Source organism: Lygodium microphyllum, chromosome 23 (assembly GCF_053477565.2).
Source record: "Lygodium microphyllum isolate KBCC chromosome 23, Lygodium_microphyllum_v1.1.10, whole genome shotgun sequence".
Lineage (NCBI taxonomy): Eukaryota > Viridiplantae > Streptophyta > Polypodiopsida > Schizaeales > Lygodiaceae > Lygodium > Lygodium microphyllum.
In genome coordinates, this window is record NC_141157.1 from 48197002 (window position 1) to 48206356 (window position 9355).

Sequence of the window (9355 nt, forward strand, 5' to 3'; positions counted from 1 at the left end):
ATGACCGTGCATCTTATTATTAAAAGCGTGGCATTAATATTTATTTAGGCACATTTATTTATTAAAGCACTTGACAAATACTTATTATTTTGTATGGCCATGGGCACATGGTTTAAATTTTTCATTATGCAAACCAACTCATCATCAAATAATGCATGTGCATCATGTACCTCCTCATAGGCAATCATAGTCAATACATCTAATTCAACACCATTTGCTAATACTATGTTTGTATCTCCAACTCCTATCACTACATCAACTTTGGATGCTATCAATGTAACCTTTGCATTGTTAAAAAAAACCTCAATAGAGAGTATTGCAATATTAGAAAAATCCTCCGCCTCCTCTGTGAAAGCATCGAGTGGAAGAACATCTAAAATAAATAGATAAGCCAGCAAGCAAGTCATCTGCTTTGCCCATATCTTGCACATTCCCTAGAGTGCTATTTGCCTGTTGATCTAGTGAATGGAACTCTACCTCTAGAGCTTGCTTGAATCCTTTCTAAGTTCTACCATGCATCCATTATATGTCCTCAACTTGTGTCTTGAGGTTGTTCTACACGCATAATTTAAAATAGACAATCTTTTGATCCTCAAGAATATTATATAGTTGCAATATGCCCCTCAAAACCTTTGAGATATGTGGTTACATCCCTTCCATCAAATAGAGCCTTTTCTTGGATGATCCATTCAAGCACTTCTAGTGGCCAGTCCTCTATCCTACTATCACCCTCTTCTTGCTCTTGCATATTTATGACTAGGTACAATAACAACAGTTGTACTTTCTCTATAAATACTTGAGTTGCTTGTATCCTAGACACCATATCCAAGTATTCACCCCCGACTATTTACATACACTTTTCCAATAACTACATCTGCTTTTTGCTACATTCCCTAATAAAGTCTGTGTTTGCACCGCAATTCTTGTAGTCTCCCACCCTACAATCCTAACGTAGCTTTCACATCAGGTTCACCACAATGTTGAAGAGATACGCACTTAGGCTCCAGAGATGCGGGCTCTCTGAGAGGCAAGCCAAGGAGGAGAGAAAGAAGAAGTCCTAAAGAAGCACAAGAAGAGACTCTAAGAAAACTCACATTTACAATCTCTATCAATTCCTGTGAAGTCCAATCCCAAATCTCATATGATAGACTCTTGGCTATTAGCCCTCTACTTCATCCAAGAATAAGGTCACTTGCCCTCAACTCAACTTTGATCAAACACACATCAAAACATTAAGTGTATTTTTTGACATTAAATAAAACCTCGGTAGATGCATAATTTTCTTCTCATTAAATGTTGAATCACACTAGCACTAATAACATGTAGGTGTTCTTTATCTTCAACTTCTTGAAATGACTCATGAGTATTTCTACATAATCTAGATCCAAACATTCATATGAACATCACCAATATGGTAAGGGATCATTGAAGAATCCATGAAAAGCCAAAATAACTTCTCTATTGTAAGTAGCATCACATGCAATAACACTTAATTTCCATATTGTTGTCACCCTTCTTGGTTGTGGAGTATGCCCATTAGAAGAAAAAAATACTAGAGGAAGAATGAAGATGAGGTTACTCTATCCTTCTTTTTACTTTCAATGACTTATAAGATGCCTAAGATACTAGTAGCTACCTTTGTGATGATCACTGCTTTATGCCTGTACTCTCCAAACATGTTTTGCTAGTACTAGCGAATGTGCTCGAGTCAATATATGCTACTTCTCCTTGGATTCATGATGCGATATGCTACTTAGGCTGGATATGGCTGCTCTCATCCCGCATGTGTTTATTGTTCTCATCAACCTCCTACACAAGGTTTTACACACCCTCTGCAATGCATGCTTTAGGCTTAACCAATCCACTCTTCGTATGATTCTTCTTATGTTCCAGAGAGGACTCACTGCAATTATAATTGCATGTTGATTTTACTTTATGTTGCTACTTCCGCCATCTCCATCATCTTCAGTACAATCATCTGAAATTGTGCTCCCAAAGATTTTGTAGGCAGCTCCCTTACACAAGATGATAGTCGCCTCTCCTTCCGTTTATTCCTTGCAGACCATCACCATGAAAAGCTTGCAAAAGAAAAGCATCGTTGTGTCGATCTCATGTGTCAACTCTGTCAAGCTCTCTCGTATGGCTATTGCCAAATGCAACGATATGCTTCTTCTCCTTGGAGTCTCGATGGATCTACTACCATGGTTCCCACATAAAATAATGCTGCCCTTTTTCTGTAGAGTGGAGGAGCGCTTCTCATCTACATTGACCCACACTTTTCCACCTTAGTCCTTGCAGTTAGTATATAGTGCTCCAATTCTGGCCTATTACACTCCTTGGCTCAATATCTCTCCATCCCATGTTTTTTTCTCCCCACAAAACAAATGCGCTTTTCTCCCTAAAGCGCATTTGTTTTAAAAAAACAAACAAACAATATTCACATTCCTTCCAAAAGCTTTTCTTACCCAACTCCTTCTCCTTAATTTGTTACTAGGCGCTTCGCGCCTAGACTGCCGGGGCAGGCACTATTTTCGCGGCGAGGGTGGGTGCTGGACGCGTGGCACCCGCCCCCTCGTTTCTTTGTGGGGAGGTTGGGGGCTGCCACGTGGCACCTGCCCCCAACCTCCCCTTAACTAATAGTAAATATTTTCATGAATTAGCTTTCCTCCAACCATGCAACCCTTGAACACCAAAATACACTAGCCATAAGGAAGCTCACAAGCTATCACATCAATGTGGGGATAGATATAGAGACAATAGTATATCCTTCGGTGCATTGATCATCTTGACTATCACAAGACTAATGCATTAATATCATTTGTATCCTTTTATCCTGATAATACCCACTCACTAGATAACTCATCCTTTGCATGCTTTCACATGTTCCTATACTTGAGCATCCCCCTAACTTCATGATAATCTACATCTACCCTCCATAATCAACTAAACAAAATTTGAAGAACAACAACAGCATGCTCAATTAAGCACTACAAGATTCCATGCAAAAAGATATTTCTTTGGTTTTCCAGAGGTGGACTTATCATGCTACGATAGCGTGAACTTATCAACTGCCTTGCCCTAGCTTGCAAAGCACCCTTGCACACCCAAAGTGCCACTGCACACATCCATTCATCCCCTAATCGAAATGCCCATCCCCACATTATGCTTTATAGCCATAGCCTCAACCACACTATGGCCCTATGGTTTATAATGAAATGTCGAAAGTTTTTTGGAGAAGTTTGTACCACTTCCTCATGTTTGTTTCATAGAATGGCCAAAGATTGCCTTTGCATCTCTCACTCTCGATGGCCCTACAAGCATATCCTCTCAAATGCTTACCCAACTGCTCAAATTGCATGCACCATCTACCCGTTTTGACAAGCTAGTCATGTATCCTACTGGGATTGTCCTATTTGTATAGCTCCTCCACAAGGGTAGGCTTCACATCTTATAGCATTCATGGTGGATAATCCCTCTTCATGGCTAGGGCACACATGGATGATAATTCATGGATTTCTTGACCTCTTGTGCCCATGGCTCTTATACCCCCATCAATACCCTTTTCTTTGTGCCTTTGTAATTTATCAATTTTAGGCATTTCTAAGCTTGCATAGAACATTTCCTATAATTGGTTGGGGGGGCCTATAGTTGATGACATGGTAGCATTAACCCCCTTCCTAGATTGTGTCAATCCCTCAATGTTCATGACATCGTCAAAGGGGTCTTCAAGGAACTAGTTTGTTGTAGAAGAGGATACATGTGGAAGTTGGCGGTTCTGGCCACAATAGAGATACCTAAAACATGGAATTGTACATAGTACTTTTTGATTTCTTACTCAAGTTGTAGGCTTCGTAAGTTTCTCTTATGTCTTCATTTATGCATATCCATGTGGTGAGATGGTTAAAGGTCTGCCACTCTATCATAGCCCTCCAACTTCAAGGACTATGTAAGGAAACAAAGACACTAGTAAGCTCAAGAAACATCCATCAAACCAATAATCTCTCTGATCAATGGAGGCAAGCCTTTCCTCTTCAACACAAGGAAACTTTTACAAGCATACACCATCCTCTATATGATGCCACCATATGCATAGCTTTTAGTTTCCACCATAACTACCATTTTTCTAGCACTTAATCACTCAGCCTCTTCTTTGTGCTCATAGCAGATTTTGCATGGAGGACTTTTGGATAGTGGTTCCAAATTTATTTGCTTGCATAGTGACATGAATAGATGTGTGAAATGTTTGAGTGGTAGTTAAAGACACCCCATCCAAAGGATCCTTGAGGCTATCGAGATAGTTGAAAGAGAGATATTATCATTTGACAAAGAGGAATTGTCTTCTCATGAGTGCCTTCACTATCATGAGTTTGCTCATGAGGCTTTGAACAACATTATATGGAGGTTTGAAATATTTCTAGCGCTACAATTTCCCTTGGTACATAGCCACTCAACCTCTTGGGCTTCTAGGGAGGTATTGCCACTTTGTGTAGGACTTTGGGAATAGTAATTTTGGCTTTATTTGTGAATGTAGTGATGACTGATGCAAATGTATGAAAATTTTGGATGGCACTCACAAACATCGAGAGAAACCTCAAGGACATTAAGATCATGGTGGGTGTGATACCATTGTTTGACAATGGTTTATTCTCTCATCATGGATTCAATTCAAGTAGAAGACCAACAATGGATGGTAGTGCTAGCTTCCTAAAGATCATAGATTATGCCCTCTCTAGCTTGCTTATAATTTGTTGGGGAATGAAAGGACCCAAATTTACGTATCAAGAATCTCATTGCAACAAGTGGTAGCTCCTTTATTAGTTTTCTTATCTTCATCCACATATATTGTTAGCTTTATTGCAATGTGGAGTGCTTAGAAGAAATGTTCCTTCTATTTTGAGAGCTACATAGACCATCTAGACTGATGGCAATTTTTTGGGGGATACCTTGATGGTCCTCCTTGAATTGCTTCACCTCTTTGCCTATTTTGATAGTTGGTGCTAGTGCTAAGATCCTTAATTACTTTGAAATAGGTGAAGTCTAGGGATTCTTTTTATTTAGTCACGAGTTTATTCTATTGTTGTAGCTCTAGTGAGCTCTCTAGTTCTTTTTATTTATGGCCTTTTGCAAATGGGAAACTTGACCCTTGGCTTATTGCGATTCTAAATTCATTTATGGATTTTCATATTTTTCTAGCATTTTCTCTTCTCAAAGCTAACTAGAAAGCTCTAGGGATTTCCTGGTGGCATTGTCTCTATTCATTACTATGTCATCTACCCAATTTTTGTTTTATTAGGGTTCCTCACGAGTCTTACCAATTATGAAGGTCAAGTTATGCATAGAGTTGACCTAGTTAGTTGTCTTTCCATTGAGAAGGAAATGGAACTTAACTTGGCAGAAGTTTACACCTTGTTCCTTTAAATTAATAGAAAATTTGGGAAACTTCAAGATTAAACATTGATTGCTATTACATAATAGTCTTAATCTCTAGTAGGCTTTTTGCAAACTCTAGTTTGTGCTCATACTCATAATTCAACCATGCTATCTCTTTACTTGATCCAAGTAGAATCCCTTTTTTAAGAAACCCAAAATGTATGTTCTTTATATCCCACTTGTTCCAACCTTACCTACCATTTTCACCATCACTAAGACTTGCCTTCTCCACTTCCTAAGCTAAACTTGTTCAATTGATTTGTGGTAAAAGAAAAACTTGAAGAAGAAGAGAGTTCTAGAAATGTGAGTTTCTTTTTGGTCTTTTGAGAGAGAGAGAGAGAGAGAGAGAGAGAGAGAGAGAGAAGATGGAAAGAAGTAAGAGAGAGAGACATAGACACATAGAGAAGATTGAGGAAAGAGAGAGTACATGTAGTCAGTGATATAGAGAGAATGGAGATAGAGAGTGGGTATGTGTAGAGAGAGAATTTGTGTGTGTGCATCTAGAGAGAGAAAGAGAGGAGAGATAGTAGAGTGAAAGAGAAGAGAGTGATAGAGAGAGTGCAGAAAGAGAGAGAGAAATGTAAATTAGAAATCTGGAACTACTTTATCTTTTTAGTTCTTTTTGTTATCAAAGAAAGAGAGAAACTATATCTATAACAAAAGAAATTATTTTGAACTTGGAGGGGTTACTTTTTTCCTAAAGGTAATCATAGATACAAGAAGTTGTTCACATTTTCTATTATCAAAAATTGAAATGATATCATCATGTTTGGTCCATCTTAGATCCTTGCTAATCCAATGTCTCTTTTCCTTTTTCTATCATAGCTTACTTCTCATGAGCATCTTCTCAAACTAGTTTGACATTGTGCGGACATGATGCTTGGATTTTGGATGGGGTATTTGTCATAATACTACATTGTAATTATAATTTCCTTTCTAGGGTTTTCAATTTTCCTCAATTTATCTTTGACTATTTATGAACTTATCTTATCAATTTTAATGGGTTTCTTAGGATGCTTGGTTGCTTTTAAACTCTTTTGAATTATCATGGCTAGTGTATTGAGCTTAACTTAACAAAATTTTTGTTACTTTTAAGATTTGAATTTTATTAAAAATTGTAGCTTGATTCACCCCCAAAACATGGTTATCTTAGTTAGTCTAACTAACATCACATTGAACTATCATTAGATTGAGATGTTGCACGATTTTCATTACTTTAGGTTACACAACCACTTTGGGTTCTACTATCGCCTTGACCACTACATGTTTGTTATTGACTATTTCCATTGCATTCTATATTTGTTTCTTGAAGGGCATAATTACAAGTCTTAGTTACATATGCACATGTACATAAGAATTGTGATTCCATTAATACAATGCATGTCCATAGTAGTATGTTGGAAATTTTTAGACAAGTTTCAATAGTGTTTTCTTGCTTACTTGGGCTTTTAAATTATCACAACAATACTTTATGTAAGTCAAGGGAGACGGGGGTGCCAAGGGTAGTTTTGATAAGTAAATGAGATTTTGGAAAACATTTTAAGTGTGTAGCTTATGTGATAAGAGACGAAGGAGGGGCAATGAGTAGGCTTGTAAGGTGTGGACGAGGAGAGAATGAGCATCACCATAAGGCCTAGAGGTGGAGAGGGTTAGTTGATAAAAGAGACAAAGCGAGTGGTATAAGCTAGGTGGAAAGGGTTTCTCCTCACCTCTCAAAGCTTGGCATATCATTATCTAAGGTATATCCTCTCATGCACCCTCAGTATCATATGGATAGGTTGTAAAATTCAAGAGAGATAAAAATTTTTGCCAAATCTGACTAAGCTATTGCCTTTTCATTGTTAGGGATCTCATTTTAAATACCTAATTTTTCCTATAATTGAGAAGTTGGGTAATTTTTATCAAGAACGCTCATGTTAAGATATGTAGGCATCTATAAGTCATATAGTCAATCATTTTTCTTCAATGAGAGTTTGAACTTGGTGATTCTTATGCATGACTCAGGTAACCTATATTTACATCTTCATATTAGTATAACAATAGTGTAATGGGTACAAAACGTCCTTCCACCCTTAGAAATCTTAAGATGTCCTCATTTTGAGAAAATTTTAGGGTTCTTTTTCGTAGGGTGACTTTCTCTACCCATGTGGCACCCTCTTTGAGATAATCCTTCCATTCTACAAGATGTTCTAATAAGACTAAAGATCTTAATGGGTTTATTCTTGTTAAAGAGCTTCTATGGTTGCCTTTCAAGAAATTTTTTGGTTAGAACCAAGATTTACTCATTGTCTAGAACATGATAACTATTTGGCTAGAGTATGCTTGCATGATATAAATAAGAAAACGTGAGGTTTGTGGCAGTTTGAGCTTATAAGTGCACTTTTCCATTGCTTTTATTATTTCACAAGGTCAAGTGTATCATGGAGTAAGCTTCTTGAAGATAGCAAACTCTTTTAGGCTCCTTCTCCTCTCAAGAAAACCGTGCTTACTTCCTTAAACACCTTACCATCCTTTCGGAGTCAGTATATAATTTTTATATGTCATAATTGGTTGATATCATGATGAATGGATTAGATTTGTTGATCCATCTCTTCAAGCATAACGTTGGAAGATTGCACCTTAAGTGGTGGGTGTGAAATATTCAATGGGTTCAACATACTTAACTATGGAAAGCTTGGAATGGGATCTTGATTATATGTTGGTATGGAGACAAATTCCATGAGAGGTAGGTGTTCAATCCACATTCTCAATTCTCCCTCACAAGAGACCCTTAGAATATTCTTAGGGACTTAATGTACCCTCTCAATCTAAACATTAGTATGATGATGATATGAAGCACTAATGTCATAGAATAAGAAAGTCTCGTACTTAGAGGTGAATTTGACGTCCCTATCCCCACTACTTATACTACTTGGTAACCCATGTAATCTAGATATTTTCTTGTTAAAAAATGGTAATGCAATATTAATGGATTTGTAGGAAATCTTGATCAAAATCAAGCAAGAAATCTTGGTCAATCTATTTAACACCACCATGATTTGGTCATATCCGCTCATAGCAATGTGGGTAATTCAATCATGAAATTCATTGCTATTGAATCCCACTTCATTTGTGGAATCTCTAGGATTTGGAATTCTCTAAACAATTTGATTTGTTTTGCCTTTTCTCTTTGACAAGTTAGGCATTAGATCACATGCTATAATATGTTTCCCTTCATCGTGCACCAATAGTAACTCTTTCAAATAAGGTAAGAGGCATATTGTAACATCTCTCTTCATTCTTGCCAAATAGTAACTTTTTCAAACAACATTAAGAATTGCATACAAGGGGTATCTAGTTATTTGACTAACATGTGGAGAACTGATTAGAAAGTTTCCCTGAGTTCATGCTCAAGGGGTCACTCATAAATATATAATTCTATCATATAGGTTCAATGGAAGAGATTTTTAAAATCCCTTATTTAGATCTTTTGATGGAAAATTGGTAATAAATTCACAAATAATAACTTTTTAATCAAGGATTGAACACACATGTAGGAAGGGCTCACATATTCCATCAAGATTGTAGAATCAATCTTAAATGTAAATACATCCATTTCCAGCCTAATAGCCTTTTATTATGATTCATTCATGTTCTATACTCCCAACCTGAAGTACTTTACCCGTAAGTAGATATTTGACAAGTTCTAGGATGAGGTTGTCAAGAGTGGATATAGTTCTTAGGTTTTGCACTTTAGGAATGATATACAAGAATGCTTTACTACTCAAGGCATCTACAATAGTATTATTGATTCTTGGCCTATATTTAATTTCAAATTCCAACTCTTGTAGGGTTTCTATCCAAGTTCTTTGTCTCATGTTTAGATCATCTTGGGTGAAGATCCACTGAGGACTTTTATGATTTATCACTAAAGGAAACTGCCTTT